This window comes from Phocoena sinus, chromosome 11, assembly GCF_008692025.1.
Source record: "Phocoena sinus isolate mPhoSin1 chromosome 11, mPhoSin1.pri, whole genome shotgun sequence".
NCBI classification, from domain to species: domain Eukaryota; kingdom Metazoa; phylum Chordata; class Mammalia; order Artiodactyla; family Phocoenidae; genus Phocoena; species Phocoena sinus.
This window is the reverse complement of record NC_045773.1, coordinates 84,215,651-84,227,984: the sequence shown is the minus strand read 5'-3', so window position 1 is coordinate 84,227,984 and position 12,334 is coordinate 84,215,651. Positions and strand designations below refer to the sequence as shown.

The following is a 12,334-nucleotide window of genomic DNA, read 5'->3' as shown; positions in this document are numbered from 1 at the left end:
AATGCTTTCAATTTTTCTGTACTTTTGAACTTTTTCATAATAAATTCTGGGGAAAAAGAAAACAATGAAATATTCCTTTAGACATTTTGGAAGAAAATTATCATAAACCTAGAATTTTATGTACAGTTAAACTATCAATCAAGCTATTGATAAAGCTATTTTCAGCTTTGCAAGGAATAATGTGATTTTCATCTACCAAGGATCTCTTAGGGCACCATCCTTCCCCATTCTTATTCCCTGTGGTTTAGGTACGGTCATTTCACCTCTCATACTAGGGGTGGGCATGTGACCCAGGTTAGGCCGAGCAAGCTTTGTTCATTCCCCTGACCACAGTGATTGGTTCAGAGATGAGCCAAACAAGGTGTATCTGAGACTTCCTTAGGTATTTTGCTGGAACTATTGGCAAAGTCATTTGTATTTTTTCTTGGATCATAATCTATGAAGAGGATGAGCCTAGAGAGATGCTAGAACCTATCTTTGCTGGCACATGAGGTAAGCTTGCTTGGGAATGAAGCCAACATAGAGGAAAACAAAGCCATAGTGTTGGAGAGAAACAAGGCAGTGATGACATTGTTTGTGCTCCTGGGTTCATTCTGGACCATAATTCCCTCTTTCTTCAAAGTAGTTAGGGTGGGAAAAACATTAATGATATACTGAGCAAGTCATATTTTCCCCTTATAGTGGGTTGAATAGTGTCCCCTGAAACTTCATGTCCACATGGAACCTCAAAATGTGACCTGGCCCTCAGAGCTCATGAGAGTATCAGCATGGCCTCCATGGGCTAGAAGCTTCAAGATATATTTAATAGGAATAAATGTAAAATCTCATATTTAGGTTTTTTTAAATCAATTGCATAAGTGCAATTAAAGACTCAGAATGGGACTTCCCTGGTGGCGCAGTGGTTGAGGGTCTGCCTGCCGATGCAGGGGACACGGGTTCGTGCCCCGGTCCGGGAAGATCCCACATGCCGCGGAGCGGCTGGGCCCGTGAGCCATGGCCGCTGAGCCTGCGCATCTGGAGCCTATGCTCCGCGATGGGAGAGGCCACAGCAGTGAGAGGCCCGCGTACCACAAAAAAAAGAAAAAAAAAAAAAAGACTCAGAATGGTATTAAGTCTTAAAATAAAAGATAAAGACTTTAGTTCATCACAAGCTTGGTACAATAGTGGATGCAGATACTTTAAAATAGTCCCCAAACTTAGTTTGCATTAAAGGAAACACTGCGTGGCTGATGGGAAGTAACCACATCTCTCTGGGCAGGATAGGATGTCACCTTTGGGGGATTGTGTTTAGTTTTAGGTACACACTTAGGCATATTGAAGAAGTGCACTGTCTAGAAGGCACAGATAAGCTGGGTAGAGTACTAGAAATCAAGTTATTCGAAGAATGATTGAAAGAACTGGGGCATTTCTTAGTTGATGGGAGGATGGCTCAGCGGCAGCAGAGTAGCCATCTTCAAACACATGAAGGGCTGTTGCATGAAAGGGAAACTAGTCTTGGTTTATGTTACTCCAAACAGAAGCTTTAAGTTCAGCAGAAGACAAGAACATTCACTCCAGATTCTTGGACAGTGTTGAGAACTCAACACTTTAATGGTAGGATGGAAAAATCCTGTTGGGGGTTGATGGTCAAAAAGCCAATTATAATTCTCCAGCCTTCATGTTCTCTTTTGGGAATGTGTAGGGGAGGAATAACCGCTTTCATTATTTAACTACCAATTATTTTCTCAAGCCCCAGATGTGACTACAGTTTTTGACCTGAATTTTTGTCCCTTTGTGGAAAGAGAAGAAAACCTGTAAGGGAATACAGATCTAACCCTAAAAAATGAGAGTTAATGGAGAAAAAGAAGAGTGGAATCTGGATCCTCAATCAAGAATACATTGCAAATCTGGAAGTTGTACCAGTCAACATGCTAGATACTATGATTTAGCTGAACTCAAATGCACATTCTGTCTTTTTTTTTCTGGTACTTATTGTTGCCTTATGCATTTTCTTGGTAACCTGGTAAATATTTCTTTTCGTGAAACAAAGTGAAAAACAACATCCTTAAAAAAAAAAAAGTGACCTTATTTGGACATAGGGATTTTGCAGATGTAATTAGTTAAGGATCTCAAGATGAAAACATCCTGGATTTAGGGTGGTCCCTAAATCCAATGACTGGTGTCCTTACAAGAAGAGGAGACATACACAGAATCACAAGGAAGAAGGCCATGTGAAGATGGAGGCAGAAACTGAATAATGAAACTACAAGTCAAGGAATGTCAAAGATTGCTGGTTCCACAGAAGCTAGAAAGAAGCAAGAAAGGCTTCTTCCCTAGAGCCCCGAGAGAGCATCCCCTTCCCAACACCTTGACTTCAGGCTTCCAGAACTATGAGAGAATAAATGTATATTGTTTTAAGCCATCTAGTTTGTGGTAATTTGTTATGGCAGCCCTAGGAAACTAATATACCTTTCAATAAGGAAAAAAATAATAATTAGAAGCTCTAAAGATAATTAGAAAATGTCCAAATATGAAATGAACTAAATGTGGCAAGATTTTTGAGCAACTGGTGGAGTGACAGAAAAGAGGATGTATTTGTATGGTTGTTAAGAGCAGTTTATTTCGGATGGCCCAGGGATTGTTAACAGTGGGTCTTTTTTTTCCTTTTCCATTTTTAAAATTACATTTGGACCTTTAAGAAACATATACCATCAGTTATACCACTGTTCAGTAAAAATCTATTCTAGTTTTTGGAACTCATATGTGTCACAAACTATCTTGCTTCTAGTCTCTAAGAACAGTGGATCTTAAGGAAAAAATGTACTCCTGGCACAGTATTTGGCTCTACATGGAGGCTACATCTGGGCGATGGGCCTGGGATTAGGGCAGAGGACTGTTCCTTTTGATGATTAGCATTTATATTTCTTACAAACATGAATGGCTTTGACAAAAATACCAAAAGAAAAGATTAGGTGAGTCATTATAGAGGGCCTTATAAAGACTAGGCAAGGAAATTTAGAATTGATTAAGGTCTGAGAATGGCACTGGGAATGGTGGTAAAGAAACAGATTTAGACACAATAGGAAAAGTCTAGAAGACTAAATGTCTGGATAGAAGATAATGGAGATAAGTAAACAGGAGAACAAAGTTTTATGGCCTGGGTGACTATAATGGATGAAATTATGCCCCTCCCCACCGAATTCCCAGCACACCTCAGAGTGTGACTGCATCAGGAGATAAATCCTCTAAAGATGTAATTAAGGTTAAACGAGGTCATTAGGGTGAGTGCTAAACCAATATGACTGGTGTCCTTACAAAAAGAGGGAGAGACAAAAAAAAGAGAGGGAGAGACACGAGGGATGTGTGTGGATAGAGAAAAGACCATATGAAGACGCAGCAAGAAGGCAGCCATCAACAAGCCAAGGAGAGAGGCCTAAACTCGTCAATGCCTTAATCTTGGACTCCTAGCCTCCAGAGCTGTAAGAAAATAAATTTCTGCTGTTTGAGCCAACTTAAATTTCTTTCGTTTCTACCAAACAACAGCAGTGACTAAGAAAATGACCGTGCCATGACCACAGGCAGGAAAATGGAAAAAGGAGCCAGTCTGAGAAGGGAGATACGTTCAAATTGCAGTACCAGTGCAACATCCAAGAGTGAATAGCAAGAAGCAGTGGGGGGCTACAATTTAAGTGAGAAAGTAGCACAGGCCTTTGTTAGCACAGAGGTAATGGCTGTAGGGAAGATGATGTGACCTTGAGTGAAAGAATAAAGTAGGGAGCAAAGGACTGGGGAAAGGGAATATCCCGTGAAGGGGTGGTGTGAGGAATCAAAGGCAATAAGATGAGAAGAAACTGCTAGCAAATAGGACGGAAGTCAAGGAAGAGAGCATTTGAGGGTAGGAGTAATTGTTTTCTAAAAATGCAATAGAGAGGTCAAGAAAATGAAGAACCGGAGAAGAATAATGGATTTAGCTAAAAAGAGGTCATTGTTGAAATCAGTAAAAGATACCAAGCAGTAGTAATACCCAATAACTAATAGGAGCTTAAGCATGTATAAGAATAAAGACTTAAAGGCTGTTTGAAGCAGTTTATGTAACACAAGTGTGTGACCTCAAGAAGCTCCTTCTGAATCATTTTCCGTTATTGCATTGCCATTTCCAGTGATCTGGAATTCTATGCCACAAGCTAAAGGTCACTTATGTAATCTGAAGCTGGGAAGATTCTCTGCTAGGAAGATTTTTAGTACAAAGTCAACTCTTCTCTGCTGCAAGTGAAATACCTAAGTGTCTGCAAAGGCAAATGGTTAAAAGCTTTGGAGGGGAATATTTTGCTAAGCAAGATTAATCATGACCTCCTTGTACTATAGGCCTGAAGACAGAAATGAAAGTTGCAAGGAAAGATATGACTCACTCTGCAACTCGGTAGCTGGCCTTCATTCAGCAAAGTCATCAGATCTCAGGCTCCTTCCCTCTGCTCTGCCAGCCCTTATTCTTGTTGATTCATGAACACAAGATGGCTCCCACAGCTCCTAACATCACAGGCACATTCAAAGGCAGAAAACAAAGGATCGTCAGGGTAAAAGGTTCTATCCTCCTGGAGCTACTCTTATCAGGGGAAAAAACTATATTTTCCGGTGCCCTGCAGTAGATGTCCCCTCAAGTCTCATTGGCCATAAAAACGGGTCATATACCAGTGTATAAAAAAAAAAAAAAAAGAAATTGCCTGCCATTCCAGTAAACAATGAATGTTGCCTGTAATCAAGCCATCAGCCACTGCAGTCACCCCAACGGTGCACCCTGAGGAGAATTCAGGATGGAGAAAAACAGGATACTGGCCCTAGATAGTTAAGATACACATCTAAGGAATAATTTCAATGAGTCCAGACTCTTGCATCTTCCCATACACAGACAGGCACTAAAATCATTAACTTGAGATGTTTTTTTGTGATTATCAGTAATCTTTTGGTGTTTGACGACATGGGTTTTTTTTTTTTCCTGGGCGAGGGGGTGTTTTTGTTTCCCAACAAAAAGTCCTGTATACCCTGGCTCCTCCCTTTCCTCTTTGGAACAGTTCCTCAGAGCTATCTGAGAGGCTGTCTCCTGGGCTATACAGTCTTCAGTAAGGTCCCCGATTAAAACATAACTTGAAACTTTTAGGTTGTACATTTTCCTTCAGTCAACTCCTGGCTACTCTTAGATGTAAGGGATGCTGACAAAAGGACACAGAATACCCATGCCCAGCTTAGCCAATAGTGACTCATCCCATAGGGCTGGGTACATGCTCCAAACAAAAGCAGGGTACAAAAAAACAGGCAAAAGGCAGGGCAATGGCTGTTGGGTAGGCAACAGTGCCTGTCAGAGTTAATTAAGCTCATATACATATACGTTTGGTCTTAACTCTCATCACATTTTGTAGAACGTTTTCTGGATTGGTTGTTTTTTGTTTGTTTGTGGTGTTTTGTTTTGTTACTGTTTAAATCTTTCAGTACTCAGACTGTATTTTCTTCTGTGGGTATGAGTGTGGGTTATAAGGAAATACATATTTGCATTTTTACCCCAGCAGTTACTTTTTTTTAAATTATTTTTTTATTGAAGTATAGCTGATTTACAATGTTGTATTAGTTTCAGATATATATATATAGATAGATACATACATATATACATATTTTTTTTTCAGATTCTTTTCCCTTATAGGTTATTAGAAAATATTGAGTATAGTTCCCTGTTGTATACAGTAGGTCCTTGTTGGTTAACTACTTTATATATAGTAGTGTATATATGTTAATCCCAAACTCCTAACGTAATGGTTCTTTATAAATGTAAATTTATGTAATACATTTAATCCTCTACTCCTTAGACAGGACCAATTGACCCCATACTATCAGCACGGATGAAATTATTACCACTTCTTCCTTCTTTCTGCTCTTTTTAGTATTTATCTTTACATTTTAAAACATACTTATTCCACTACACTTGATTTATCAAATCAAAAAATTATCTATTTTTATTCCTGGCTATTAAATGATTGAATCAGCACAACTTAATGACTTCCCTCTTTTTGTCACTTTTCATCGCCCAACTATTGTTCATTACAGTATATACTTCCTGTATAGTCAGATGGGAATTGGGATGAATGTAGGCACTGGGGACTTCTAGTGACATATGAGGGAGATTTGCTTGATTGGGAGATGGGTAAGATAGCTTTTCACTTTGATAATGGAACTAGATATCTGGCCTAGTCATGAAAGAAGGACAAGCTTCTGCCCCAAGGTAAAGATATAAAAGTAAAGATATCTTGTAATCAGTATTTTGTGGAACTGTATACAGATCATCTCCAACTTACGATGGTTTGACTTATGATGGTGTGACTTATTTTTCAACTCCACAATGGTGTGAAAGTGATATGCATTCAGTGGAAGCCGTCTTTCAAATTTTGAATTTTGATCTTTTCCTGGGCAAGTGATAAACAGTATGATACTTTCTTGTGATGCTGGGCAGCGGCCGGCGAGCCACTGCTCCCAGTCAGCCACTCAAGCACAAGGGTAAACCATTCTGTTTTTCACTTTCAGTACAGTATTCAATAAATAACATGAGATATCCAACACTTTATTATGAACTAGGCTTTGTGTTAGATGATTTTGCCCAACTGTAGGCTAATGTTAAGTGTCTGAGCACGTTTAAGGTGGGCCAGGCTAAGCTATGAGGTTCTGTAAGTTGGGTGTATTAAATGCATTTTTGACTTACAATATGTTCAGTTTACGATGGGTTCATCGGGACGAAACACCATTGTAAGTGGAGGAAGACCAGTATCAAGGAAAGTCTAGTGGTCGAGAGATAAGCGGTTTTTCTTCAGCATCCATCACAGGAGTTGAATCTATGAGAAGGTAGGGTTCCCCTTACATCCTTGATTTTCTTCTGAATGTCATTAGTAGTTTTGGACCTAATGCCATCCAACCCCAGATAGCAATGTAAAATGGGGCAGTGAACTTTGTCTCAAGATTAGAATGTGGGTTTGGTTTCACCCTGCTTGTTCATGCAGCTCTTGCAAACTCTGACCTCCTAGGCTCTTCCTAGACCGCTCACATCATGTCTCCTATTCCTGTCTCCTCATTCCTCGGCTGACTTCCTAAAATGGGACCTTTCTATCAGATCACCAGGACCTGCCCAGCCTCTTCAGCCATATATTAGCTCTTCCAGTACTTGACACCTTACCTTTGTACTAGTGTCTGCCAGGCCCCTCCTAGCTAACCATACTCCTTGTCCTGTCCTCACCAGACCAAGCCTGTCGTATGGCTGCTTACATCCCAGAGTGGCAGTTAGCTGGAAAGTCAAATGAGAACACTGCTCTGAAAACCAAGAGGGAGGTGTGTGTGTATGGGGGAAGATGTCTATAATAGAATTGACAAACTCTTTTTCTAAAGGGCCAGTATATATGCTAGATTTTATCATCTCTGTCACAACTATTCAGCTCTGCCTTTGTAACAGAAAAGCAGCCATAGAGATATTGGTGTGTTCTAATAAAACTTTATTTACAGATGCTAAAAGTTGAATTTCATTTCATGTGTCATGAAATATTCTCCTTTTGGTCTTTTTTTCTTCAATTATTTAAAAGTGTAAAAACCAGGGCTTCCCTGGTGGCGCAGTGGTTGAGAGTCTGCCTGCCGATGCAGGCCACACGGGTTCGTGCCCTGGTCCGAGAAGATCCCACATGCCGCGGAGTGGCTGGGCCCGGGAGCCATGGCCGCTGAGCCTGCGCGTCCGGAGCCTGTGCTCCACGGCGGGAGAGGTCACATTGGTGAGAGGCCCGCGTACCGCAAAAATAAAATAAAATAAAAAAATAAAAGTGTAAAAACCAGTCTTAATTCATGGGCTTTAAAAATAAGAACAACAACAGGCCAGATTTGGCCCATGGGCTACTGTCTGCCAGCTGCCTGGTCTCTAAGACTAATAAATGCCAAGAACTGTGGCGGGACTGAACACAGGTTCTTTGGGTTAGTTAGTTAGTTAGTTTATTTAATAAGAAGGCATGTGATATCTTTAATGAGCTCTACAAAATTACTTATTAAAAGGGCTCTGTCTCCTGGGTTTTTAGATCTTACCAACTGCCCTGATTTCAGAAATATCTGAATATCAGAAAAAAATGGAAAAAGAAGATATATATGGACATCTGATTCCTTGCAGTTCTTTATTTTTCCTTCCAAATTAACCAGAAATGCAGGAGAAACTGGCAGACAATAACTTTCTTTTGTTCAAATGGTCTCATCCAACTTATTTTGGTCTCAAGAAAGACTATTTCTGGGTACTCTAATATCCCCCAAATTAGAGAACTGTTCATAGTCTGACTGTGCTTTATAGGTTACTTGTTTAGAACTGATAGTCTGAGCTGAATTTTTAAACACAGATTTTACTTAGAAAAGTCCAAAAAATTAATTAACAAGCTTTTTATGTATAATTTTCATGATTACAGTAATCATCTGGATAATATTGAGCAAGCCATTATCCTTACATCCTTACACCCATTGTTATAAATACCATCACGTGATAGGCTTTTTAGAAAACCATAACCTTTTTCTTTTAGAATAATTTTATATTTACAGAAGAGTCACAAAGACTCTTTTTACTCTTTTATTTACAGGGAGTTCCCATATTACTCTCAGCCAGTTTCCACCAATGTTAACATTTTATGTTACTGTATTGCGGCTGCCAAAATAAGAAACCAACATTGGTATAATGCACTACTATTAACTAAACTCTAGACTTTCTGTTTTCACTTGTGCTAGTCTTTTGACATAAAATCAGAGTAAGGTGTTTACAACTGGGCTACCATTTTATAATAAAGCAGGCATAAAAATTAGTAATTAATTTAGTCTCTAGTTACATTAAAAGTAGATTACAATCACAGGATATGTCTTTTTAACTATTCTTTCTCCCTCTCAAGTATTTTAGTAAATTCATGAGAAAGAAGTCACGTCAAGATTATTTTATTATTAAAAAATTCTGATTGGTTCTTTAGATATTTGAGAGTATTTAATATGTAATATGGAATGGAAAATAAAAAGGGCAACTGTTTTATTTTATTTTTAATTAATTAATTTTATTTTTGGCTGTGTTGGGTCCTCGCTGCTGCGCTCGGGCTTTCCCTAGTTGCGGCGAGCGGGGTCTACCCCTCGTTGCAGTGCGCGGGCTTCTCATTGTCATGGCTTCTCTGGTTGCGGAGCACGAGCTCCAGGTGTGCAGTCCCCAGTAGCCGTGGCACATGGGCCCAGCAGTTGTGGCTCGCGGGCTCTAGAGCGCAGGCTCAGTAGTTGTGGTGCACGGGCCCAGTTGCTCCGCAGCATGCGGGATTCTCCCAGACCAGGGCTCGAACCTGTGTCCCCTGCATTGGCAGGTGGACTCTCAACCACTGCACCACCAGGGAAGTCCCTGTTTTATTTTTAAAAGCCAACAAAGTCTAAAACCAGTGCATTTGTGACTTCCTAATAACATCATCTGTTTTACTTCTGTTAAATCTGTAGCTGCTACAGTTTTACCATATTTGGTAAATAAAAGAAAACTAAAAAGGAAACTATCTTGCTTTAAACTAGTTCCTTTTTTTAAAACTTTTTTTTCCAATAGTAAAATAGATGCTTATTAATGCCCATCTTACACACTAATTTATCTTCTGCATTTTGTTGATTTAAACATCCAGTTTTCTTATTCTATTTAAACACACACACACACACACACACACACACACACACACACACACACACACACACACCTTACTAAAGGACTCAGCTTGCCTCCTTCCTTGTTCTTTACCTGACACATCAGCACTGTGTACTGGTTCTTTTTCTCTCCTAATTTCAAGGTCCACCTTACCTCAGTTTAGGCTTAATTCTCAGCACAGGTGTTGTCTCCTTAACAGCAATGAACTCCTGAATGGAAGATTTACCTATCATTCAGGTAGCACAGGGACTTGCTTTTCTCTTTTGTTTATGGATTAGCAATCCATTCCCTAATACTTAAAGGATTAGATGCAGTCCTTTCAAGTGAAACAGATTGATTAACCCTGTGAAGTACTAAGACCTGAGATCAAGGTGCACTGTGTGTATTTGGGGTTACCATGTATACTGTGTTAGTGGGGTTTGCAATTGTCCACTTTATGTGTGGAGATGGGGGAGATGGGTCTTTACCATGGATAGATGACATCCCACAACTTTATAACTGAGAAAGATGATATTCTGCCTTATTTGCCATCAAATCTTTTCCCTAAGCCTCTAACATGCAAAATCATTTTTGCTTTTTACCTACATTCCTTCCTCTGAATAGCTTCGGGGTATGGTTTTTCAGTCAACACCCAAAGGCCAGAACATTCTCTTGAGTTCTCCCACACAAAGCAGATTTTCTCCATCTTCTTACTGATGCCTGATATTCCTTTAATAAGCGACAAAATGTTTTAGTGCTTAATTGAAAGACAAAGGATGGAGCTGGAGTCATTTAGAAAGCCTGGTTCAAGGGGCAAGCAGCAAGCAGAATTGGTGAAGGGTTCTGAGCAGGGACAATGAAAAGCTCAGGAGGAAAGGGAAGAAATAGAAGGAGCAAAAGTGTCACAAAGAATTGCAAATTGTTCAGTTAAAAAAAACTATATGCAGAGAGATAAAAAACATGGCTGTTAAATCTGGGTAGAGGGTATACAGGCTTTCACAGTACTAGTCTTTCCATTTTCATGTATAGTTGAAATTTTTCAAAATAAAAAGAGCATGAGAAATCTGTGGACAGGCCATATACGTGTGTTTGAAAGATTTCTTTCAAAAATATTGGGAGGTATTCAAATACAATGTGAACATAAAATTACAACTGCAAAGTTTTGATTAAATGTTCATAGTCATACCTAATGGAATGCAGATCATACTGAGATAAGGACTTACCGAATTGTTCACTTGAATTATTTTTCCAGGTACCTTGGCATTTATTTTAACTAAGGGAAAAAGGGTACAATGTCTTCATGCAATACATATTTGTTTCTTTAAATAACAATTGTGAAAAATAGCAGAAAGAATTAAGGAATGCTGCACTGGATACCCATTCAAACGCCAATGTTTTGGGTTTTGATAGTTACAGAAATGTTTCACACTTTTTGAAATATTGAATACTACAGTAGTCAATACTAGAGCATGCCTTTGGTGGGCATAGAAATGCAGTTTAGAAAAGGAAAAAAAAATCATACAGGAACTACTCAATTTCTTTAAAATCACCGAGCAAGGAAAGCAACATTGAACTCCACATACTAATTTTGCACAACTTGTGTGTAGTACCTTGGCTTCAATCCAAGAGCAAAAGCTAAGACTCTTCCCTATTTTGGGTGAACAAGTGAATGGTAAACTTAGATGACTTTTCCCTCTGGATTTTACCTGGGAGTAACCTTTAAAATTTTTTATCTGAAAGAAGGCAGGTTTGGCACTTTTATACTTATATCACCACGGTTGACATTTCTTGGATCACAGGAAGATTTTTTTTTTTTTTTTACATCTGATACATACAGTACAGCTTGGAGCTCCTGCTATGCTAGTCTCAGAGATCTTCAGCTTATTTTGTGCATCAATTTATGTAATAATCTCATTCATATTGGTCTCTAATATCATTACTCCCATCACCATTTCTATTCCTGTCTACATGGAAAATTAAAACCAGTTCACAGACACTTTCAAAAACACTTATCTAATGTTTCCAAAATACTTGAATTAGATCTAAAATGCCAAGTTTACTCTCTGAAGAATCCACATGGAAGACAAAATATAATGTTATATAATGTCTACATGTCAGTTTGTCATTAGATCCTACAATTAATAATCCTCCTTCTAGGAAATTACATTTTCATCTCTCTTAGGTACCAAATGGACAGTCTCCTGATGATTCGCTGTTGCGTATCTTTACCATAGGGCTGGTAGAACTTGGAAAGTTCCCATGTGTATGATTAGGCCACTCAAGCTGGCTGTTCTCTCGCTCTCTGTACATTCCCTGCTCCACCGGCGCCTGCTTCACCTACACCCTACTCACATGACCAGCTAGTGACTGTTCTTATCTTAAATCAGAACATCTACACCTTGATAGTTTATCAAAGGGGCAATGAGAGGTATGTCCCTCTGCTAGTTTCCCCGGTAACTGGTAAGCCAACCCTAAGTCAATTCCCCCTGTAACTGGTAACCTCTCTCTTCCCCCGGAACGAAGACTACTGCCAAGTCCTGCCCACCGTCCGCCACACACAGTTGGGGTGTCATTCCAGCACCGTGTGAGATCCCCCTACCCATTAACCACTGATGCCTCTGTCGCTGACTCTCGGCTCCTTCTCAAGGATGGGCAAGTACAGGGTTTGTA

The 12,334-nt window shown here is 39.4% G+C and overlaps 1 pseudogene; it reads right to left on the bottom strand.

Annotated features, from left to right (window-relative positions):
• Window positions 1-11,393: 11,393 nt before the first annotated feature.
• On the bottom strand, window positions 11,394-11,924 carry LOC116762202 (annotated as a pseudogene).
• Between the last annotated feature and the right edge of the window lie 410 nt (window positions 11,925-12,334).